Source organism: Grammomys surdaster, unplaced genomic scaffold (genome assembly GCF_004785775.1).
Source record: "Grammomys surdaster isolate TR1022 unplaced genomic scaffold, NIH_TR_1.0 919, whole genome shotgun sequence".
Classification (NCBI taxonomy): Eukaryota; Metazoa; Chordata; class Mammalia; order Rodentia; family Muridae; genus Grammomys; species Grammomys surdaster.
In genome coordinates this window covers 464,809-490,273 of record NW_021605338.1, presented here as the reverse complement: position 1 = coordinate 490,273, position 25,465 = coordinate 464,809, and the positions used below count along the sequence as shown (strand labels likewise).

The 25,465-nt window shown below is 42.3% G+C and overlaps 1 protein-coding gene across 2 annotated transcripts in view; it reads left to right on the top strand.

Moving 5' to 3' along the window:
- The first annotated feature begins 4,584 nt into the window (after nt 1-4,584).
- The window catches only part of Slc20a2 (solute carrier family 20 member 2), an 80,304-nt gene continuing 59,423 nt past the window's right edge, over nt 4,585-25,465 (top strand). Inside the window, exons 1-2 of one of the 2 annotated variants that reach the window (XM_028782873.1) lie at nt 4,585-5,447; nt 6,199-6,396. The gene's annotated coding sequence lies outside the window, so the exon portion shown is untranslated. Of the gene's footprint in view, nt 5,448-6,198; nt 6,397-18,433; nt 18,540-25,465 lie in introns of those variants that run through there. The other variant, XM_028782874.1, reaches the window with a different exon arrangement.

Sequence of the window (25,465 nt, the reverse complement as noted above, 5' to 3'; positions counted from 1 at the left end):
CCGGGTCGGCGCGGGCGGGAAGCGGCGGGCTCAGGCCCGAGGGCGCCGAGGCTCCTCCGCGGTGGGGCGGTCTCGGGGTGTCTGCGCGTGCTCCCGAGACGAAGCTGGCTTGCTGGGTTCTCGGGCTCCTCATCTTCCCGGCTGCGAGGCCAAGGCGACCGCTCTCGCATCTTTGCTTGAATGGCTAGGGTATCTTTTTAAAAGAAAAAGAGAGAAACAAAACCAACTTTGCGTAGTGACTTGAATGGTTTTCCAGCGTGAGGCAGGTGATGATTATTATGTGGGGTTGCAGTTTTCGCCATTAAACCGATCAGTCACTAGCCCAGTCTAGTGCGGCCATGCAAATAAAGCGGCCCATTGTCCACGTGCTTAAGGGCTTAGCTATTCCAGCAGGGCAAGTTTCTCCGGGATCATCTGACTTGTTACAATTCTTGCTCGCAGTGTAGCGGTTCTGTTTGGATTTGTATGCAGAGATAAGAGCAAGTAATTATACTGTAACTTTTAGCAAGTTGTCTTGCCTATTCCAAACTCACCTTCCTCTAGGTACAGTAACATGCCAGCATATTTTGTAGTGCATTTATGTATATTATACACTCATTTATGTCAGTTTTAACCATTTAGTTTGAGTTTAAAGTTAGAAAATTAGAAACAGTAGCAGTGTGCTCTTTGCTGCATGTTTGCCAGGTATTCGTAGATGTTTTGTATCAGTTCATTTTCAAGGGTAACTTCTTGCATAAGCGTAGATTGTTCATTTTTTCAACACATGATTTTGGTTTGCATGCACCACTATGTAGAACGTTTGCTTTAAATAGTTGTTTCTTTTTTGAAAATAAGTGTATTGATCACAAAATAACTGAGCAAATTAGTGTGGCTTTAGAAGTTCATAGAATTGCAATTAATCCGTTTGGGTGTTTAATCGTTTAAAAAGCCTTGTGGCACTTTTCTTACTCATAAGTGCCCATTATATAACACGTTCAGAAGTTGATCAAGATAGGGTGGGCACCAGGCAAAAGTGTTAGCATTCCCTTTAAACTCCACCCCCATGGTTACCTGGCAACAGCCAGGTAGGCCTGGCCCACTATAAAAGGAGCTGTTTACCCCCTCCTCTATCTCTTGCCCTCTTGCTCCTCCTCTGTCCCCTTGCCCCTTCCCCATTCCCTTCCCCCCTCTCCACGTGGTCATGGCCGGCCTCTACTTCTCTACTGGTGTGTGGCTGGTCCTTCAGGGGGAGGTGATGCCTCAGCATGGGCCCGCTGAGAGATCCCCTTCCCCCATACCTCTCCACACACCCATTGAACATATTCTTTCTTTATCTTTTTATAAACACATCAAAAAGTACTAAGAGCCTTGCTCAAATTTAGGGTCCTTCTTTGTATTTCTTACTACACTTCCTAATTAAAAGCAAACGTGAAAAAATTTTTTTCTCAACACCAAACTAAGAAAATTAAACAAAACAAACAGCAGGCTGTTAGATTTTGCTAGAGTGTGTTTTCCCGCACGCCCCTCCCCCCTTTTTTAGATAGGGTCTTACTATGTATCCCTGACTAGCCTGGATTTATGTAGACCAGGATATCTCTGAACTCAAGAGACCTGCCTGCTTCTGCTTCCTGAGTGCTTGGATCAAAAGTGTCCCCTTCTACACTCAGCTAAGAGTGTTGGGGTTTCACTGAGCATTTGAATATTGAGAATGTTAGATTTTCTGTATTGTGGCTACTTGTGCCTAACTTTTAAATAGGGTTTAAGTGTTTTAAACACATATTCACTTATATCCAGTGTAAGATTAGAGTATAAAGATACCATTTAATGATTTAGGTAGCCGTAACAGTTTGAAAACTGATTTGTGGGGGTGGTAGTGGATTCTTGTATCTTGAGAGAGTAGAGATGGCTGGGAAGATTTGACAGACTGAGGAAAGAGGTTGGAAGCTTGTGCGAGTGGGTAAATTAGCATCTTGGAAGTTCCATATCAGGTAATTCTGATGGTATCTCACTGGGAAGAAATAAAAGTTGCCAGAGCCTTGAATTGGCATTTACCAAAAGATTTCTTTCTTTACTTGAGGACATGGCCTTTGGGGAGGCAAATACAGAAGAGAAATTTGCGAATTGTCTTCCGGAGTGAATACTTCTCTGTGTGATAACTCTTTCTACCACATGCGTGCCTGTCAAGCACTTTGCAAGCTTTGAGACTTGGAGGTAGTTGTTGATGGATGACAGAGAAAAAGGGAAGAGAGAATAGTGGTAGGATTAAGTTTGGAACTGTGAACAAATCTATCCCAATAATAATGACAACAAATTTATAAATCATACCATTTGTATCAAGAAATATGGAAACTATTCTCTTAATATAATCTATACCCAACTGAGTAGATTTAAAATAACTTGCAATACATGAAAAAAAATTACTAAATGATTCATATGCAGCATTTCTATATTTGTGACAGCTGTAGTGACCATAGCACAGTCTTAACTCCTGTCTGTAAGTCGTCCAAGTGATGATAGGAAGGTGAACCTTTCTCATTCTTCACTTCAAAACTGGGCTTCTGGGCTGGGGACGTAGCTTGGTGTGAACACTGGCCTAGAATGCTTGGAGTCCTGAGTCCTGTCCCTATATTACAAAAACAGAAATAGAAAAACTTGTCTCTGGTGTGAGTGCCCTTTAGCCCATAGACTACAAGTCAGTTTGTGCTAAGCATGAGTTACTACTTATCCCCAGGGCCTAGAACAGAGCCTGGCCAGGAAAAGTATTTATGGAATGAACAGTGTAGCAAATGCATCTGTTTCCTTTAGTTTAGGTCTGGCTTGTCCTTGTGTGTAGGGCTATTCCAGGCTCACCTCTATAATTGAATCCTACATTAGTTTTTCATGGAGTTTGTTTCCTCACTTCAAATACAATGTTGCTTAGGGCCGTACCTATTTATATAGCACTATTTAGAGAATTGCCTTGGCATCTGCTATGTTTATACACAGTTGGCTTGTATGTACCTTTTAAATAAATACTAGTATCATGGGAAAGCATCAAATGTATTTTAAACCATAGATAATATACTAAGTTGGGCAAGCTTTGTATACATTTATGAAACAATGTAAAAACTGAGTGCCAAAAAAGAATAGGTAATACTTACGTAGCACTTAAAACATGACAACCACTGTGCCCTTTACATGTTCCTTTGTTTGCGTCTCAACAATTTTTTTAAAGATTTAATTTATTATTTATATGCATACATATACACTGTAGCTGTCTTCATGACGCACCAGAAGAGGGCATTGGATCCCATTACAGATGGTTGTGAGCCACCATGTAGTGGTTGGGAATTGAACTCAGGACCCCTAGGATCTCTGGAGGAGCAGTCGGTGCTCTTAACTGCTGAGACATCTCTCTAGCCTCCCTCACACCCCACCCCCCGTTTTTGCTAGAGATATTTATTATCTTGTTTTTCAAAGAGGAAATGGATACACAGCAAAATTTCTAACCAAGATTATGATGTGCATAATAAATAGAATAGGCAGCCTGGCTCCTGGGCCAGCCAAGCCTCTCTGCGGATTAATTGTGTGGTGTTAGGGACAGGGTAGGGGTGGAGGGGGTGGGGATGGCAGCGCTGGGGGTGGGTCCACATATACAGAGGCCAAAGGAAGATGTCAGATACCCTGCCCTGTCACTGCCTGACTTATTCTCTGGAGACAGGGTCTCTCACTAAGCCTGGAGCTGTGTTGGTGACTAGCAAGCCCCAGTGATCCCACAGAACAGGGACTTTTCGTTGGTACTGGGGATCAGAACTCATGTTTGTGTAGCAGTTGTTTGTGCTTGTGTAACACTGAGCCACCTCGCCAGCCTAGGAATATTATTTTATAATTTGAAAGATCTAAAAATTCATACCCTTTTTCTTTTTTTTCTTTTGTATTCTTTTTTTGTAGTTATTCAAGGTGCTCTTGGCTAGGGTGGAGGGTGGCTGGAGAGATGGCTCAGTGATTAAAGCACTTGCTGCTCTGGCAGAAGACCTGAGTTTGGTTCTCAGCACCCACTTGGCAACTTATAACCATCCACGGTATCTCCAGTTCCGGGAGATCTGAGGTCCTCTTTTGTCCTCCATGGCACCATGCATGCATGTGGTGCACATTCACACATGCATGTAAACAACCATGCACGTAACATAAAGGACAAAACAGATGCTCGCTTTATTTATTTATTTATTTATTTATTTATTTATTTATTTGTAGTGCCAGTGGTCAGGGCCTCGTGTGTGCTAAACAAGTGGTCTGTAATGTCTCCATCCCAACCCTACCCATTCTCTTTTAAAAGTTTCAAAGTGTGACTAGCAAGATGGCTGAACAGGTAAATGGTACTTGCTGCCAAACCCATTGACCGCCCCGAGTTCTGTTTCTAGGACTCAGTGGTGGAAAGAGAGAACCAGCTCCCAAGAGTTATCTACTGACCTATACACGAACACAAAAATGCTTTTTTTTTAAGTCCTTAAAAAGTTCAGGGTATGCCGGGCAGTGGTGGCGCACGCCTTTAGTCCTAGCACTTGGGAGGCAGAGGCAGGAGGATTTCTGAGTTCAAGGCCAACCTGGTCTACAGAGTGAGTTCCAGGACAGCCAGGGCTACACAGAGAGACCCTGTCTTGAAAAAAAAAAAAAAAAAAAAAGTTGAGGGTAGCAAGAACAAAGTACAGTGACTGCACTACACTTGTGAGTTTTCCAGGTAGAAGAGGGTGATGCTGACATGGTCAGAGACCATTGCAGGGACAGAAGATGAGGGTTGAGAAACTGAATTTTGACTCACAGCTGAGTAAAGTTTCGATGTTGGCTGTTGGATTCTTGGATAATGATTTACCAGTACAATGACTTGTTAGTTCTTGCTTTGGTGTTAGAACACTTTTGCCTTATAAGACAATGCTGAGTGACACATGACAGTTTACTGGCTACTTTTCCTAAGCACTTACTAGATTTAATTCACTGTGGGAATCTACAGTGGTGTGGGTATTACTGACGTTGCCCTTGGGTTATCTGCCCTCTGGTGGAATTCTGATCCCACTTTGTCAGCCTGAGTTGAGCAATAGATAACACTCCGTTAGAAAAGGCCAGGCGTCCTCTTCTGACCAAGTACTTTTCTCTTTCTTTCTTTTCTTAAATGGTGGACCAAGATGTAAAATTTTATGTTGATTTGGTATAAACCTGAAATAGAGTCAGAGTGTGGGATTAAATGAGGGTCTAACTAAGTAATCCAGCAAGGTAAAGAAGAATGGTATTCTCCCGAAACCTAGACACTTCCCCTTTCTGTCAGCACTTGATGGTGGTATTTCGGGGGCACTGGACAGTTTGAATGTTAATCGCTGCACATATAGGGGATTATACGTCTCCTGAACACTCTCTAGAAACCACGAAGACGTCCCTTTAAGTGAAGCATGGGCCACCAACCTGGTTAGCAGCCGGGGTGCATATACTCTATGAAGGTACAGTATACTGTCTCACTAGAGGTCATTCTCATGGGACGGATGTTGTCATTTATCTCGGGATTGCTTTGTGTGCCACGATTTTAACACCATTTACTTTGAGATGTCCAGTGTAGACGTGACTTACATATTTCCCTCACAGCTCATGTTCTATTTAAATATTTTAGAAACTAACTTGGAACATTTGAGTTGAAGTAATCTGTATTGAAGCGCTTGTCAAGGGGCTGGAGACATGGCTCAGAGGGAGGTTAAGAGAACCTGCTCTCAATTCCCAGCACCCACACGGCACTTACAACCGTCTGTTAACTCCACTACAGTGCATCTGAGGTACACACACTGCTCTGATCTCCACGGGTGCCAGCACACTCATGGTGCACAGGCAAACACTCATAAAGGCAAAAACAAATGTTTATCCGACTAGCGTGTTAGACTTAATTTCAGGCTCTTGGCTGAATGGTTTAATGTAAGAAGTTCTGATGCACGGAGTCATTTAGTCAACTGGGATATGTGAAAATTAAAAAGTCCTTAGAATGTCCATGAAGCTTTATATAGGATTTTTATTCATTTCAAGAAATTATATTTACAATATTGTTATTATATGCCCCGTGACACTCCTTTAAAAAGTTGTATTTTAAAGTTGAAGTGAAAAATTAAAATTTCTTATTGATACTACTCATTTTTCACTTTTAGCTAAAATATCAGTTTGTATGAGAATTTTTAACCTGGTTGATTTTTAACTTCTTTTTTTAAGGAACCTTACCTTGAAAGCGGCATGGTTGGCTTCCATATATCATCTTTGAATATGAGTGATGTTCCTAGTTTCAGCATGTCCTCATAGAGACCAACAGACCAGGTTTATTCTTTCAGGAAGTCTCTCAACGCCGGAAGTTGTGTGTTATCTGCACATGGACTGGATTGCCCACTGACTCATACAGACATCGGAAAAATGGTAAAGGACTGAAGAAAGGCGTGTTTCAGGAAGCATCTCCAGCCCACTTACGGCTTTTGAGCAGCTTGAAAGAAGATAATTGTAGAAATGAGTGACGAGACAGTAGTCGCTTCCTCATTTGTCTGTAGACATTCGTCGTTATTAACCCATCCACTTGGGGAGTGCTGTTTGAGTTGCTGTCCATCACTGTGGCAGCTAGTAATCTACTTGTGATCAGAGTTTTATCTGTGGATACAGAAATCACATCAGTAGTAGATGGAATAGCCTTCGCTCATCGGGACAGTGATGCCCCCCATACACTGGCAGACGTTGACTTTCATTAAACAGTTAGTGCAGAGTGCTGCCCACCAATGAATGTTTATTCATAATCAACACTGTTTCATCGGGGTCCTGTGTTTCTTTGCCTACTCAAGGCATTCTTGAACATGTTGTAGCACTGAAGAGCTGACAATAATATTTGGGGGTGTTAAAAGTAAGAATTGAGCTGGCCGTGGTGGAGCACACCTTTAATCCCAATTCAGGAGGCAGAGACAAGTGGATCTCTTGAGTTCAAGGCCAGCCTGATCTACAAAGTGAGTTCCAGGACAGCCAGGGCTACACAGAGAAACCCTGTCTGGGGTGGAGGGGGCAGGGGTCCCATCTTTGTAAAATAGAACTTTAATATGCTTGCTATTCTACCTTATGTTTTCCAGAAACAGCAGCAATTTCTAATGACACTGACACATGCCAGTAATCTTAGCACTTGGGAGAGGGAGGCAGGAAAACCAAGACTTTAAAGACATCTTCAGCTTTATAGTTAGCTGGAGGCCATTCTAAGCATAATAAGAACCCTGCCTCATAAAATTAGGAAGGAAAAAAAGAGTAACTTCCATTCTTTTCAGTACTGGTCTTTTTTTTCCTTGTCCACCGTTTAGTCTTTATTCTCATTCATTGGCGATGTCTTTGTTCTCCTTCCAGTAAGTGGACAGTAGAACTTTCTAATCTTTTAAACTTTGTGTTACATTCCAATTAGCAATAATTGCGCCTCGGATAAACCTCATTGGCTACGATACTGCCACTGCCACTGCGCAAAGCTTTGTGTTACATTTCAGACTAGTTTTTAGTCTGTGGCTGTGATGTCACCTTCTTACCCTTCCCACTTAGTGTGTTGGGAAAGGCGTATAAAAGAAAGAGAAAACACATTTGTGTAGATACCCTAAGTGAAAGTCAGTCTCAAGGTCATTCATGTACCGATGCATTCAGATAGGAATTAGTTTGTTGTTTAGAATTAAGACACTTGGCGCTGTCAATTGTATTTTCAGCTCTTTCTATTATGGCCCTATCCTAACTGAAGATGATTTCTTCAATACATTTCTGTAACTTAAGGAACATTTTTGTGCTTACAATTCATGTTTTACACAACAAGGACAAATATAAGAAAAGGAACAAGTTTTTAATTTAGTGAAGCAAAATTCCATAAAGCGTTTGGTGAACTTTAATGTTTTGCCCTGTAGGAGGCCTGCTTTCCTTTCTCTTCTTCCCCTTCTGCCTGATGTACATGAACCACTTGTTCTCAGTTGTACATTCTTTTTACCATCTGTCAGGAATTTAATTTCTAGGTATTTTACCTCTCCCATGGGTCAACTTTCTGTTTTAAATCTTTGTGTTTTTTTAATTAAAAACATTTATTTTCGATTACATGTGTAGATGTTTCTGTGTGTATGTGCACGTGAGTACAGTACTCTCGGGGGCCAGAAGAGGGCAGCAGATCCTCTGGAGCGGGAGTCATGGGAATTGTGGGCTGTTAGGAACCAAACAGGTTCTCTGAAAGAGTAGTATATGCAATTAACTGTATAGGGTCTCCAGCCCCTTTCTCTGTTCTCTCTCTACGTGGCTGTGCCTTCCTCCTGGTCTGCCACTAGCTGCCTAGCTTCTTCTCTTGTCCCTCTTGTCAGTATTTTGGTCCAGTCTCTGGTAGTTCAGCATTTGGTCTGTATTGGGCTACAATCGAATGCTATTTCTGTGATAGTGTTCCTATGGTGTTCCAGGGGCCCTTGCTTCCTCTGGTTTTAGGAGACAGGCATTACTAGGTGAATGCTGTTTCTGTGATAGTGTTCCTACGGTGCTCCAGGGGCCCTTGCTTCCTCTGGTTTTAGGAGACAGGCATTACTAGGTGAATGCTGTTTCTGTGATAGTGTTCCTACGGTGCTCCAGGGGCCCTTGCTTCCTCTGGTCTTAGGAGACAGGCATTTCTAGATGCATTTGTTACCAGGCTTTGCCTAGAACACAGCTCCTTTGTATTCATTTTCTGCATATTTAAGATAAATCAGTTACTGGCTTTTCCTGGGAACACTGAGGTTTGTGTGTCCTCCCAGTCCAAGAATTAAGATTGGTGCTCTAGACAACTAACACTCCTTCAAAATTAGTCAAGATAGACACGCATATGGCACTGTGACTAACTAGTCAGGAGATGTTGGCATTTATTACTCCTTGGTCTTCAAGATTTTGTCCTAAGCACACCACGTCAGAATTATAGACAGACATGTTGTGTCTTTCCACGATGACAGAATTTATTTCCAAGGCACTGCCATTTCTCTGGCAGCAGTTTTCCAGATGATACCATTTTCCTTGGTAATCTGAGGTGAACACGACTTCCTTTTTTCTTACTTTTTTTTTAAAGATTGACTAATTTATGGGTAAATAAATTAATTTATGTGCTTCCTTTACACTCTTGTACAGATAAGAAGACTAGTTAAAATGCCTGAAGTTCCTAGTACAGGCGGGTGTAAGCCCCCAGTGCAGGTGCTGGGACCCAAACCCAGGTCCTCTGCAGGATCAGTGTCCCTAAGCTACTAATAGTAACTCTCATCATTACAGATGTTAGAACAAAAACCCGCAGGGTTGGGAGAGAGCTGACATGAAATTCTTCCTCAGAGTGAGCCTTACTAGGAGAGAGGGAGAGCACAAACAGGCAAGGGCTTCACAAGCATGGGGTAGGGGTGCACATCAGGCCTGGACGTGAAACAGCAATTGGGAGACTCAGGATGGGCCCTTGGAGAGACGGAGGGAGGGAGATAGATCTGAGGGGGAGAGCAAGCCTTCAGGTCTGGAACAGAGTTACAGTAGGAGAGACAGCTGCCATATATAGTAAGAAGGAAAGCCTTCACTCCCTCAGCAGTCTCAAAACAAAGTTTGTGAGTTACAGCTTTTCAAGTGGGGAGGGCGTGGGAAGTTCTCCACCACCTTACTCTTTAGACTCTTGGTAGGGAGCCAAGCACTAGATAGGACCATAATCTTAACAATTGTGAGGGGGTTGGGAGGGAAGCTCTAGTCATCATAGCAGGGGCTTGTCAGCTCTTCTACACCGCAGTAGGACAAGAGGTATGGGCTGATAGACTGGAAGACAGAGAGGCCGCAGAGAGGGTCCCACAGTAAACCCATCTCTGTGTACAGATTACAGAACGGATACAAAAGGCCGATGCTGAGTTCCCGGAGATTTCAGAAGTAAGCTGATGGAAGTACAAGTAGGTCTATACTGATAACAGTAGACCCGAATCAGCTGCAGAGAGGAAGCTGCTGGGGCCTCTGGTTCATGGATTGGGGAATGGGGGGAGCTGTAGAGTTGAGTCCAGTCACAGCGCTGAAAGGACAGAATAAGCCAGGCACAGGAAAGGTCAGAAGGGTGGACGTCCCCACAGTTGGTAGGCTGTCTGAACAGGAGGTGCTGAGCTAAGTGGAAGCCCCAGAGACAGCCACTCCTGTGAGTTGATTTGTACAGGAGGTGCCAGGTGATGGATAGAGGTCATGGTCATTGCATGCTGACCTCTCAGGGGTCCAGATGAAAGAGTTAGACCCTTTTCCTCAGTCTGATATGTACAAGAAGTTCTTGGACCTGGTAGGGTTTGGTTGGTTGGTTGGTTGGTTGATTGGTTGGTTGGTTGATTGGTTGGTTGGTTGATTGGTTGGTTGGTTCGTTGGTTGGTTTTGAGTCAACGTTTGTCTGTGAATAGCCTTGCTGCCCTGAAACTCTGCTATGTAGACCAGGCTGGCCATCGCCTCCTGAGTGCTGGAATTAGAGGAGTCCACCTGGCTTTCTGGTAGGGTTTTAAAAGAGCCCATTTGCCCATATAGTCACAATTCACTCAGATAGGGTGGCACCTGTTTTCTCTTTAGGAATAAGTCATTTTGTCAGTCTGGGCAGTTTGGGTGATACTGGACTGACTGTGAAGTTTGTGAAGCCAGCCAGGAGTTGCCAAAGAAACCAAATTTTCCTACAGGGGCTCTTAGTCTCATTAATTAAACAAATTATAAATGGAAGGTAAGCTGAGAACAGTTTTACTGAAGTTTAAAAGAAAAGCATAGTGGAGGACAGGTGACAATCCTGGTAGCCACAGGGAGGAGAGGTGGAGAAAAGCCATTGCTTTAAGTTCAGCATGGAATAGAAATTGGGATAGCTCTTTAAGAAAGTAGAAAGCATTCCCTAGAATGGAAGAATAAGGCTTATCTGTAAGATGGTGGAAACGCTCAGATACAGGGCGTTTTGTAGCCCTCTCTGCCCAGCTCTTGTTGGTACCTCGGGTTGTGTCTTGTATACTCTGTTCACATGATCCTCTGAGAGAAGGTTTTCTAGGCTTGCTCTTGATGTATCTGTTTCCAGTTGTTACTCTGTCACATAGGTAAAATAGAGTCTCTCATGGCAAGGCCCAGGCTAAAGATTTACCATATCACACACTAGGGAATAAGTTAGAGCAAGACACAGCATGATCTCAACAATTTTACAGCAAAAACATGAGTGAAGTCAACACGGAGTCAGGAAGAGAAAGTAAATACTGTTGGAAAGGACTTGCATCATCAGTCAGTTTCTAGAAATGGAGAGAGTGAACGCAATAGATTTTAGCATTTATTAATAGAAGCCCTGCCCCCAAATAAAAGTATCAGTAATTCTAGTAACTACATTTACTAGTTATGTTGTGGGTATTTCTTTCATTTCCTTTTTAAAGCTCTAAAACTGTGTTGTTGTTGTTTTAACTTATTGGTTTTTTGTGAATTTTACATCATGCACCACAATCCCAGACATCTTCTCCTCCTATCATATCCACCCTTCACCCTTGCAGCCTTCTCCCCCTGCCTCAACAGACCAAGAAGAAAAAATATCTTGTCCTGGAAGCTGTAGTGTGTCACAGTACGTCCCAGAGTATATACCCTTTTGTCCACACTTCTTTGCTTACTAGTGTTCACTGCAATGACTCCTTGGTCTGGTATGAGGCCTCTGGTTTCTCTACTATCAATACTGTGACAATACTCACTGGAACTCCTGTTGTTGCCCTGTGTCCAGGAGATCCTGTAGTTTTGCATCTGTAGGACGGATCCCTTCATTCATTCCAATAGTTCATCCATTGATGGGGTAGATGCTGGGGTAAGCCAACACAAAAGCCCTGGGATCTGGACCAGAGAGGTATCTGCAGACATTTTATTTTGAAAGACTACTTGTCTCCTTAAAATTAACCTATATTAGTTTGTAACTACACTGTAACATTCTGCAAATGATTTGAACAGATGATTCATTAGTTTCTTACATAAGAAAGTTTATAAATTATGTGGTCTGCAACTCTAGTTGCATCATAACAGAATCATGGCATGTAGCTAGCTAGACTTTTATCTTAAATGCCAGGAACACCCCATTAATCCCAGCACTCAGGAGGCAGAGACAATCCTCTGTCTGTGATATCCAGGCCAGCCTGGTCTACATAGTTAGTTCCAGGTCAGCCAGGAATAAGACAGGATCCTGTCTCAAAAAGAAAGTGAGGAAGGGAGAGAAAGGAAAGACTTTGTTGTTATTAATTACAAAAGAAAATGGGTTTCATTATGGTGATTTTATACAGACATAGAATGCACAGGAGAAGCCCATGTGTCACATGGTGGTGTTGAAAACAAAGAACAACCCTATACTGTGAGATTCACCTCAGAGAATATTTTTCTGCCTGAGCCCTTTCTAACCACACTGGTGATTGTTGGGTATGTAAGAGCTGAAGAAACTTTAATAGCCGCTAGAGAAAAGTGGTCTCAAAGCTATAACTGGGCTGCTAACAAGGAATTTACATAAATATGCTATGTCATAATTGAGTAGAAAATATTAGTATAGGATTATAATACATTGTGGCAAATGGCAAAGTTTATTAAGCATGAGACAGACAGAACATGGACTTTTGAAACCCCAAAGCCACACCCAGCAACACACTTGTTCCAACAAGGCCACACCTAATCCTTCCCAAACAGTTCTGCCAACTGAGGAACAAGCATTCAAGTATATTATTAGCCTTAGAGGCAGCTCTCATTAAAACTACCACATAGTTCTTTAGACTAAGGGAGATTTAGAAACCTTATAGGGTTAGACCTTTTGTGTGTGTGTGTGTGTGTGTGTGTGTGTGTGTGTGTGTGTGTATAGGTTTATATATATGTAAATTCTAACTGGTAATTTCTCTCTTTTCCTATATGATATGAACTGGGCAAGTTATAAGACATTCAGCAGCCTTGGTTTATCTATGAAATGTTAATATCTAGTAGTGGTTATATAAATTAAATTTATTACTATATAAGATTACATGCAGTAGTCCTTGTTTTTATTGTTTTTTTTTTTGTTGTTGTTTTTTTTTTTTGAGACAGATTGGCTTTGAACTCATAAGAGATCTGCCCCTGTCTCCCAAGTACAGGGATTAAAGGCACAAACCATCATAACCAGTATAGCTTCTTTCTTGGTAGGAGAAATGTGAGTTTATTTGGATTACAGCTTCAGGCTACAGTCAGTCTCTTACTGTGGGACTGACATTTTCCATTTTGAAAGATAACTTTGACAAGTATAATATTCTTGCTTCGTGCTTATTTATTTTTGGTATTTAAAATATTTCTTTCTGTGTTTTTCTGGCTTTGAATGTGCGTTGACATTTTCTCATGCCCCTCTAGTGCTGGGCAAATGTCTTTACTTTGTATTTTTAACATCCTGATTGTGATGTGTTGTGGAAGGCTTCTTCTCTGTTCATATCTATGTGGAGTTCTGTTTGCTTCTGGTGTTTGGGGAGTCCAAATTGAATCTAGATCCTCTGGAAGAGCAGCACTGATCATTCTTTTAAAAAATGAGACTCTGAATTCTTTTCAGACATTTCAGCACTCTCTGATTTTGGATTCTGTTGTAGAGGAGTCGGCCAGTTGTATTTGGGTCATAACTGATAGCTACATCATAGACTTTGAGTTACTTTGTCAGTTGTGTTTGGGTCATAGCTGATAGCTACATCATAGACTTCTTTGAGTTACTTTGTCAGGTTTCGCACTTTGGTTGAAATGGACTTGCTTTCAGTTTTGACTTCTCCTTCCAAATCCACATGGATGCCTTGTTTTCTTTGAATCCTTCTGGTGTTCTGGTGGGCTGTCTGCATGAAGTTCAACCTTGGGACTTGTGAAAATTAGAGTCGATTGTAAAGTAAAATCATTGAGGTGATCTGTATTAGGCAGGAACAGAACTTAAAGAATGAATACACACATACACACACACACACATACACATATATTTACATACATGCAGTGGATTTATTAGAATGGATTAAAGGCTGTGGTCCAGCTAGTCCATCAGTGGCTATCTACCAACAAAAGGTCTAAAAATCCAGTATTGTATGTCAGAATCCTGAAGAAATAGGCTCTAATGCCAGTGAAGGAATAGACTTGCCAGTAAAAACCAGCAAGCAGGAAAGGACAAATTCCTTCTTGCATGCCTCTTATATAGGCTACCAGCAGAAAGTGTGACCCAGTTTAAAGGTGGTTCTTCTCACCTCAAAAGATCTGGATTAAAGGTGGGTCTTCTTATTTCAAATGATTTAATTAAGAAACAAATCTGCTTGGGGGATGCGTGGCATAGACCTTTAATCCCAGCACTCAGGAGATAGAGACAAGCAGATCTCTGAATTTGAGACCAGCCTGGCTTACAGAGTTCCAGGACAGCCAGGACTACACAGAGAAAACCCTGCCTCAACTTCCCATCACCGCACCCCCCCCCCCGAAAAAAAAAAAAGAAAAGAAAAAGGAGAGAAATCTCTCACAGGCATATCCACTTGCTTGGGTTTTACTTAACTCCAGATATAGTTGGTTGACAAACAAAACTATCCATCACAGATCCATCCTTTGTCACCCTGTATCCATCACAGATCCATCCTTTGTCACCTTGTATCCATCACAGGTCCATCCCTTGTCACCTTGTATCCATCACAGGTCCATCCCTTGCCACCTTGACACACAATCATATCTCCTTAGGTCATTTCTAATTTCCCAATGAAAACCATAACCAGGCCATGATTACACCTAACATAATATAGCTATCCCATGTATAATCACAAACATTATATATTTAAGCAAGTCATAACTGTGCCTTACATGATATAACCCTCATACAACCACAAATGCCTTATAAACTTTAGAATAGGTGGCAATATCCCTTGAGGGACATTCTTTTAGTATCTCAAACTTAAATATGATAACCACTGGCACCCTCTTAATTGATGTCACATTGCATGAAAAAGAAATCAAGGAAAGAAAACACAAATATCCGTGCCGATGCGTTCTTACTAAATATGACAAAAATACTCATGTCAACTGTAATCCTTGTTTCTGTAACCGGTCATGTGGCCTTGGCTGGTATTTATAACTATCTTCCTCTACTACCCATTCTGTATTTGCTCCACCCTCAGTAAGCACTTAATTAAGCAGGTCTTGTTTTTTTCCCTGGAGGCGTGACTCATATCTTCATTCCTGAAGGGTCTGTGCCCTTTGTCATCCTGCCTGGATTAGGACTTGTAGTTTCCTGTTGACTAATCACAGGACGTGGATCAGTCACTCCTCCTAATACTGTTAGTCCTTTCTTAACCTATTAGCTTAAGGGCGTCAGAAGCCCAAAGTGGCCTGGAGTGAGTCTGAGCTCCCAGCTCAATGTAGTATGTGTTATGACTCTGGGCAGGAGCACTCCCCTCTCTGGAACCAAAACGTCTAGGCCAACAGAATTTAAGGTCATGGAAACAGGAAGCAAAACTTTTCCTAATGGACCACTAGGGGTGATAGTGAGTGGAACCAGTGCCTTTTCCACCCCTTGATTCCTGCATCTGTGGACCACGGTTTTGGGAGAAATCATACCATATATTAAACACTGATTCAAAGTGTGTGGCATCTTTTGTAGAACCGTGCCCCAGCCCTCTAGGCTGCTGCTGCCTAACTGGAGCTGTAACTGTGTCCTCAGCCATTACATCTTTCTGTTAGGCCACCTGCTTCTAGCTAGAAGCATGTGTTAATTCCACGTGCAATGGATTGCATGATTGTGGGCCCACTGTCACACTTCTGTGGCTGTGAAGTGAGTTACTTGGTCAGAAGCGATGCCGTGTGGAATGCCATCACAATGGATACAGCATTTTCCCAGGCCATGGATGGGAGTCTTGCAGAAACATGTTCAGAAAAGGCAAAAGTACAATCAGAATAGCTATCTACTCTAGTAAGGTCTAAGCCTGCCAGCAGGTCACCCCCTGGGAATGGTGCCATATATGGGCCTCAATGTTGGTCTCTGCTGTTGGCACTCACCAACTGTAGCCAAGTGGCAATCCATGTTGTCCAGCCCATGTATAACCCCCATGTCTGTCACGATGGCCCATTGGGCAGTGACAGGAATGGCTGGGAAAGGAGATGGACTGTCCAGAGAACAGCTCAAGCTATTACTTCATTACTGATCTCCTCTGCTGGCCACTTTTTGATGAGCATTTACATGGGACATGGGAATCTTCACATCCTTTGCCCGTTTGCAGCAATCTGCCCACACTGTTTCCCTAGAAGTCTTTCTTACCAGCCATGCTTATTCCACACCCCTGACCATCCATTGGCTGCAGTCCACGAGCCAGTGAACAACTGTATTCTCTGGCCACCTCTCCTTCAGAACAAAACGCATGTTCGTGTGTACTGCCTGAAGTTCTGCCCACTCTGAAGCTTTCCCTTCACTGGCATTTTTCAGGGTTGTCCCAGAAACTGGTTGTAATGCTGCAGCTGTCCACTTCTGGTTGGTGTCTGCAGAACATGCAGAACCATTGGTAAAGCAAGCCCTAGTCTTCTCTTCCAATTATAAGGTACACCCCATGAGGCTATAGGCACATGCTTAGCAGCAGATGGCATTGTAACAGGAGTAGAAAGCATAGGCATTTAGACAACTTCTTCATGTAACTTGATTGCGCCTTCAAGACCTGCTTGGGCCCAATTATGTATATACCATTTCCACTTGATAACGGATTGCTACACAGTACTTGGTTTGGTGTGTCAGAGAACACTCAGCCTATGATGGGTAGCCCAGGTCACATGATAACTTGGTGGCCTATTGTCAAACATTTAGTTCCCACTGAGGCCCAAGGGTAGGCCAAGAGCTAGCTATCTCTCTCTCTCTCTCTCTCTCTCTCTCTCTCTCTCTCTCTCTCTCTGGTTTTTCGAGACAGGGTTTCTCTGTGTAGCCCTGGCTGTCCTGGAACTCACTCTGTAGACCAGGCTGGCCTCGAACTCAGAAATCCACCTGCCTCTGCTTCCCAAGTGCTGGGATTAAAGGCGTGCGCCACCACCGCCCGGCTAAGAGCTGTCTCTCAAAGGGAGAATAATTGTCTGCAGACAATGGTAGAGCCTTGCTGTAAAATCCCAAAGGTCTTTTCTGTGATTCCCCTATAGCTGCCTGCCAGAGGATCTAAATAGCATTCTTCTCTGCTACTGACACCTCAGGTATTATTGGATCTGTTGAGTAATATGGTCCAAGGGTTAGAGCAGTTTGCACAGCAGCTAGGACTTGTTGAAGAGCCCTCTGCTGTTCCTGGCTCCACTTAACCCTAACAGCTTCCCAAGCCACGTGGTATATGGGCTGGACACTCAAGTAAAGAATGTGTTTGTCTCCACAGTCTAAATCGGCCTACTAAACATTGTGCTTCTTTCTTGGTGGTGGGAGGGGTCAAATGCAATAACTTATTTTTCACATTAAAAGGAAGATCTTTGCATACTCCACACCAACTGAGAATTTGATGGAGGTAGCTTGAATTTTGGTTGCATTTATTTCCCATCCTCTGAGTTACAAGTTACATGGTAACATTATGGGTTACCAACAAGTCCAGAGTGGTTGCTGTCTCCTGCTAACTTGATCCCTTGATCCAATCAGCATGATGTCATCAATATAGTGAGCCAGTGTGGAAGAGACAGATGATCAAGATCCCTTCGAGCTAAGTTATTACAGAATGCTGGAGACCTGATATATCCTTATTTGTTTCTCAGGGAGTGCCTCTGGTATCAAACTGTATATAGGTCAGGGTTCTCCAGAGAGAGGGGAGGAGGGAAGGGGAGGGGAGACGAAGGGAAGAGAAGAGAAGAGAGAGACTCCTATAAAAAGATCTGGATTAAAGGTGTATCTTACCACCTCAGAAGATCCAGATCAGAAGTTGGTCTCCCCACTTCAGATGATTTAATTAAGAAAGCTCTCACAGGTGTACCTAGCAGCTTGGGTTTTAGTTACTTCTAGACGTAGTCAAGTTGACAACTAAGAACAGCCGTCACATGATTCTATCCTCAGTGCCAACAGCCCCAGGGGTGAGCGGCACAGGGTACAAAGGTAACCAGATGGAGCAGAAACCTGCTCCCATTTTGGATTGTGTGAGTCTGCCGGGTCTAGGACTCGGACTGCCCGGGGCTGTGGTCAGAATCCCTGGTCTCAGGTCATCTGTGGGAACACTGGAGTATTGGCCCCACAGAAGCCAGAGTCAGAACCTGGTACCAAGGTACCCTGTGCATCCACCGGAGACTGCCACTGATTTTTGTGTTAATTCTGTATCCTTGCCTTCAGTGAAGGCATTTTCAGACGTCAGAGTTTTCTGGTCAGTCTTTCCGGTCTCTTGTTTGTACAATCATAACATCTACAGATAAGGACACGTGGACTTCTTTTTCTATCTGTGTTCCACTTGCTGCTCTTGTCTTACTGCTTCTGAGAAGACTAGACCAAATAGCACTGAAGACAGTGGATACTGTTCATGGCTCTCACTTTAGTGGCAATGCTTTGAGTTTTGCCGCCTTTAGTGTGGTGTTGGCTATAGGTCTGCGATGTGGAATCTTCATTATGCTGAGAGGTACTCTTCCTGTTTTTAATGTCTTCAAGGGTTTTCATCAAAAGCCTTGTCATATCTGTTAAGATGATCATGATATTTCTGTTCTTGGGTCCATTTATCAGATGTATTATTATTTACTGATTTGCTTATATTGAACTCTCCCTGCATTTCTAGAATAAAGCCAACTTGATGGTGGTGAAGTTGGCAAGCATTTTATTGAATTTATTTTTTGGTAGTAATGGTATATGTGTGTGTGTGTGTGGTGTGTATGTGATGTGTGTGGTATGTGGGTGGTGTGGGGGTACTGTGGGGGAGGGTGGTGTGTGTTCATCAAAAAGATTGCTCTATAATTTTCTTTTTATTATTTTATCTGGCTTAGTATCAGGGTGATAAATACTAGCTTTATAAGAGGAGTTTGGTAACATTCTTCCCTTTCTGTTTTATAGAACTGTTTTAGAGATATTGATGTTAATTCATCTCAAAAGGCATCACTTCAGACAAGAGACAAATATCTAGAATTTACAAAGAATTGCAGAAATTAAATACCAAGGGAATAAAACCACTAATCAACAAATGGCAGTTGTATTGAAATAGGCAGTTTTCAAAAAAAGCCAAAGCACAAATGGCCGATAACTGGTTTGAAGATATGTGTTATCCCTAGACACCAGGGAAATGCAAAATTAAAACTACCTCAAGATGCTACCTTACCCCACTCTGAATGGCTGTCATCAAGAAGCCTGCCATTGATGGTAGAGAGGATAGGAAGAGAAAGGAACTTTATTCATGGTTGCAGGAGGTACAACTTAATACAGCCACAGTGGACTTCAGTTTGAGGATTCCCTCAAAAATCCAAAATAGAACTACTGTGTGCCCCAGCTATTTCCCTCCAGGGCAGGAACCCAGAGATCTCTATTTCCTGCCATAGAGATATTTGGACCTCTATGATTGTTGCTATAGTCACCGTAGCAAACAATTGAGATCAACCTATTTGAAAATGAAGTTTTGGTATGTATGAGGGTACTGCTCGGCTCTAAGGAGGAATGAAGTTTAAACGTTTGTAGTAAAATGGATAGACTTAGGCTTTAGGTTTTATTTGTTTGTTTTGTTTTGAGGGATTTTTTTGGTTTTTTGATTTTTTTTAGATTTTAAAATACTTTTTTATTGGATATTTTATTTATTTACATTTCAAATGTTATCTCCTTTTCTGGTTTCCCCTCTGGAAACCCCCTATCCCATCCCCCCTTCCCCTGCTTCTGTGAGAGTGCTCTCCTACCCACGCACTCCCACCTCCCTGCCCTGGCATTCCCCTACACTAGGGTATCCAGCCTTCACAGGACCAAGGGCCTCTCCTTCCACTGATGCCCAGCAAGGCCATCCTCGCTACGTATGTGGCTGGAATCATGGGTACTTAGACTTTATAACACAGAGGCCAAACTCTTTCAGCAGTAAGTCTCCCTGTGGCGTTCCCAAAAGCCTTTAGTGTTAGCTGTCCTTTGCCGTTCCCTCCCTACCCTTCCTCCACCCCCTCCTCTGTTTCTACTTTCCCCCTTTCCACATTATATTCTAGTTTCCCTTTCTTGGTAGATCCTCTCCTCTTCTCCTCCAGCCCCCACCCCCCAAGTCCCATTACTAGGTACCTAGCCTCTGTGGCTGTTTGGATTGTAGTACAACCGAGAGCTTAAAAGCTAACGTCTACACATATAAGAGAAAAAATATATAATACTTGTCTTGCTGGGTCCGGGTCACCTCACTCAGGATGATTGTTTCTGATTCCATCTGTTTTCTTACAAACTTACTGATCTCACTTTTCTTAACAGCTGAAGAATGTTCCATTGTGTAGATATAACACACTTTTGTTATACATTTTGATGGACATGTAGGATGTTTCCAGTTTCTGTTATGATGAGAGTAAGGAAGTATCTCTGTAGGAGGATGTTCCTTTGGGTATATCCCTGACTTAGTCGGGGTTCTGTTGCTGTGAAAAGACTCCGTGACAGAGACAACTCTTTAAAAAGGAAGCATTTAATGGGGGCTGGCTTACTGTTCGAGAGTGGGAAGCATGGTGTCTTGAAGATAGGTGTTAGAGCAGCAGCAGAGACCTTTACATCTGATCCACGGTGGGGGGGGGGGGGGGGGGGGAACCGAGAGGGCGAGCCTAGGCCTGGCTTTTAAAACCTCAGAGCCAACCTGAAATGACACTTCCTCCAACAAAGGCATACCTACTTCAGCAAGGCCACACCTTGTAATGTTTCTAATCTTTTCAAACGGTTCCTCTCCCTGTGGAACTGTTCATCTACGGGGACCATTCTTATTCAAACAACAACAATACTCAAGAATGCAATAGCTGGATGCTGACACAGACCAAGTCTCAGTTTTGTGAGGAAACTCCACGCTGATTTCTGTAATAGTAGTACAGTTTACACTCCCACCAGCAATGAATACGTGTTCCCCTTTCACTTCAACCTCACCAGGCCCAGCTCTGTCATTGGTTCTATTGACCTTGGCCATGAGTAGTTTAATTTGTAATTCCCTGATGGCTAAGGATTTCTATTAAGCGTTTCTCCACCATTTGTGTTTAAACTTTTGAAAACACTCTGTTTGGATCAGTACTCCAATTTTTAATTGAGTTGTTTTCTTGAATTTTGTTTTTCAGTTCTCTATTCTAAGTGCAAACACTAATTTCAGATAGGTAATTGGTAAAGATACTTCCGAATTCTGTAGCCTGCTGCATTCGTTGCCTGAATCATGGTGTCCTTTGCCATATAGAAGGTTTTGAGCTTTGTGAAGTCACATTTATTGTTAGCCCTAGTGCCTTTTGTGTGCCACATGAGCTGAAGCCTTTCCCCCTTGACTTCAGGGTTTTATGTTAAGGTCCGTGGTCCATTTGGAATTGAGCTTCGTGCAGGATGACAGACACTGTGGAGCTACAGAAGATGGGAAGGCAGTGGAAGGAGAGGTATACAGGCACGTCCTTAGGACTGCCCAGTTAACAAGCCAGTCCTTTATCATGGGGCTCTGAGATGCTACACTCATACCTGTTAAAACCTCCTGGGAAAGTGTTCCCAGAACACAATGTCTCCTGTCTCAGACTTTACCTGTACTAATAGCTCTTCCAGAATACCGCCCACTTTTTCCTCTACCTGGGCCTTTCTGATGCCTTCGAAACACTATGGAGAGAGTGGTGTCCCTTACTTTGTCTCCACACTCTTAGATCTCTTTCCCAGAATACCCTGACGTCCAAATTTCATTTCCCAGTGGATGTATAAATGAGAACGAACTTGCAGCATCCTGCCTGGAGTGGAGGAAGGGTCATGGATGTGTGTGTGTGTGTGTGTGTGTGTGTGTGTGTGTGTGTGTGTGAGAGAGAGAGAGAGAGAGAGAGAGAGAGAGAGAGAGAGAGAGTGTAAATACAGCCCTGAGTTGATTAGGAAGTGTAGCAGGCTTGTCATCTTCTGTTGGTTTTTATACTTCTGCAAAAAAAGACCAGGGCCCATAAGATGAGTCACCAGGCAAGAGTGATAAGCCCTGTGCCAGCCTCATGACCTGAGCTTGATCTTTAGAACTGTTCCTAATTTTCCTCTGACCACACACATGCAAATAAATAATTATAACAATAATAATAAATTTTCAATTAGGAAGGATCAGAGTATATGAAGTTTATTATCTGTGAGTAAAAAACTTAAGACAATGTCCTAAGGATTGTGTATTAATGAATCTAAAAGCGTAGTCATGCTTCCTGAGACTCTCCAGAGGGTGTCAAATGTGACCAGGAATCAGGATACTGCCAGCTGTTTCCTTGGCTCAGCAGGTTATTCCAATTTAGTTACTGAGATAGTCAAATATAGACAGCCGTGTGCTGGGAATTTTGATCTCATTCCTGGCCTTTGTGTTGTGGCTGTTGTCTAACCCTGGGTTAGTTCTAACACTCTTTTTCTATGTATTCTAAAGAATAGTAGCTTAAACGTGATTTTTTTCTTCCTTTTTTTTTTCAGAACCCATAATTAGTTGAAGTTGATTTTGTGAGAAGTTGCCTTCTTCTGTAAATGATCTCAGAGAGGCTCTTGGATACTGATGTGGGATGTCTGGAGTTGTTATTTTCCCATCATCTGAGTTCTTTGTCATGAACACTAACCACTACAAAACGCTTGTGGGAGGCAATATGGATTCAGAACCGATACAACAGTAACTTCTAGTCTGATACGATCTTCACACCCACAGCCCTGAGGGGGCTCTTCAACAAGTATCTCTACTTGTTGCCATATAAGTAGCTGTTTCTTCTTTTAATAATTATGAATAAAAAGGACAGAAGTTTTGCCTTTTTTTAGTTCATTTTTATTTTTATGATTATTTATTTATTCATTTATTTTATGTATAGGAGTACACTGTAGCTGCCTTCAGATGCACAGAAGAGGACATCAGATCCCATTACAGATGGTTGTGAGCCACCATGTATGTGGTTGCTGGGAATTGAACTCAGGACCTCTGGAAGAGCAGTGAGTGCTCTTAACCACTGAGCCGTCTCTCCAATCCCATGAATTTTTCCTTTCTAAAAATCAAAATAATGGTTGGACTTTATGGGTGTTACTCTTACATTTCTATCTAGCTTTTAAACACAGATTTTTTTTTCTTTTTTTAGCTTTAAAGGAATCTGGTTTTTTAAAGAGCTGCTTTTTTCAATACAATCTACATGAAAGGTTCTCAACTGAGGAGATCAGAAAGGATAATTTTCAGTCATTGTCAAGCTTTCTGATGGTGGAATCAAAGAACTGGGAAGTGTGTCCTCTCCTGGCAATCTGAGGATGTGATATCAAAGAAAGATAGAAACCAACTCTTACCATGAAAACAGTAAGGTCTGAAATAGACAATTGTCTATCATTTTGTAGTATGCAGCAACCAAGCCTGCCCCGGGACTCTTTGTCCATCTTCTTGAGAACCAGTGCTTGTTAGAGAATCCATTTCTGTGTTTATGAGAACAGCCTCCTGGATTATTATAATCATTGAGCTATTATAGTTCTTAGAGCTAAGTTGCTTATCCTTCTGATTCTGGGTTTTTATTGCTTTGTTTTTGTCTCTTGTTGCTTTAAGAAATCAGTGGTCTTCAGAGTCCTTTTGAAGTGAAGTGCATTATTTCTAAGGGTATGCTCATGTACATCGCTGGCCTTAGCTGTCTGTTGGATGATAGCCAGAGAGAACCAGAACATTCCATCTCCACGATTTCAAGTTAGTTTTAAACTGCCTTCCATAAACGTCTCAGGTTATCTGGTTGAAAACAGATCCATGTCTGATCCCAACAAAAAGAAGGGGGAAATTAGAAGTTAAATGCTTAGCCAGGCATGTTGGTAACACCATTAATCTCAGTGTTTGAGAGGCAGAGAAAGGTAGATCTCTCTGAGTTTCAGGTCAGTCTGATCTACAAAGTAAGTTCCAGGACAGCCAGAGCTACATAGAGAGGATAGAAAAAAGAAAGCTCTCAAAAACAAACAAGCAAACAAAAACCCCTTGGGAAATCAGTTGTTTGCTGCCTGGTTCTTAGGTTTTCCTGTAATGGGATGAGGTAAACTGAGAAATGAATACATGATTCACAGTCTAGCACAACTCATTAATTCAATTTTTATCCAACAGAAAATAAGAAGTGAAGTTTGATTTGTGGTCAGTAAAGTTTATTTTTCAGTGTTTCTGAAAAAGAAGTTTCTAAGCAAATAAGTGATACAGATGATTATAAGAAGATAATATTTATTTCATCACAGTGGGACAGGGATGGTTTCAAGGGCTTTTAGAAGATTCTTAGTATAACTTGGTAACCATCTTTAGTTTGTTCATCTTCAAAACAGAGTAATAAAACTACAGGTAATAAAACTACATTTAAAATTATTTTCAAGGTAGGAGAATAAAAGTATTTTCAGGGCTGGGGATGTAGGGTGGTGCTAGGCACTTTACTAGCATGTATGATGTCCTGTGCTCAGTTTCCAGAACTGCACACATACATGCACATACACACACACCCGCACACACACACAGAGACACACACAATAATTTTAGTTAGAAGCTATAACTATTTCAAGTAAAATTAGCCTGAAACTAATAAGCGTTTGTTAATCTACTTTTTTGAATTACTGTGACTTTAAATCTAATATCCGATTTTGCTTCTGATTCTCAAATTACAATACATTTGAGATTTCTTGTTTTACATTAGCTTAGACAACAATAAATTATAAAAATGGAGATTGCACATAATAAGCCTATGTTTGTTTTTCCATTCATTAACGTTCCTTCCTTTGAAGCTGGTGGCCATGCTGTGTCTGTAGCAGAGTCAGGCACAGCGACTTGTGTTACCAGCTACAGAGCTGTTGCCTGAGAGAAAGGAGGAAACCTTGTCTGAGACTAGAGCAGGCCTCACTTCTCGGAACTGAGGGAGCTGCTGTTGAGAAACAGGAAGACATGTTTGAGCCTTGTAGTCCAATATAAGTAATACCTGGGAGAGCGAGGCAGAGCGAGGAGGGGACATTAAAGTGCATCCAGCACCTTCTCCTCCACAGTCTGCTGAAATGTATGAGGCGGAGGCTGCAGAGAAGGCTCCGTGGCTGAGAACACTCACTGCTTTATCAGGGAACCCAGGTTGCATCCCAGCACCAGGACATAGAGCCTCACAGCTGCCTGAGATTCCAGTTCCAGGGGATCTAATGCCCTTCCTGGCCTCTGTGGACTCCTGCACACACATGGTACACATACATACCCTCAATCACACATACACACACTCAGGTACACACACATACACATAAAATAAATACTAACAAACATCTATCTACAATCTAGATCCATATTTATTTCTGTCTATGACTGGGGATGTAACTCAGTGGTAGAACCTTTACCTAGCATGCACAAGGCCCTGGATTCACGCCCAGATATTACACACACACACACACACACACACACACACACACACACAC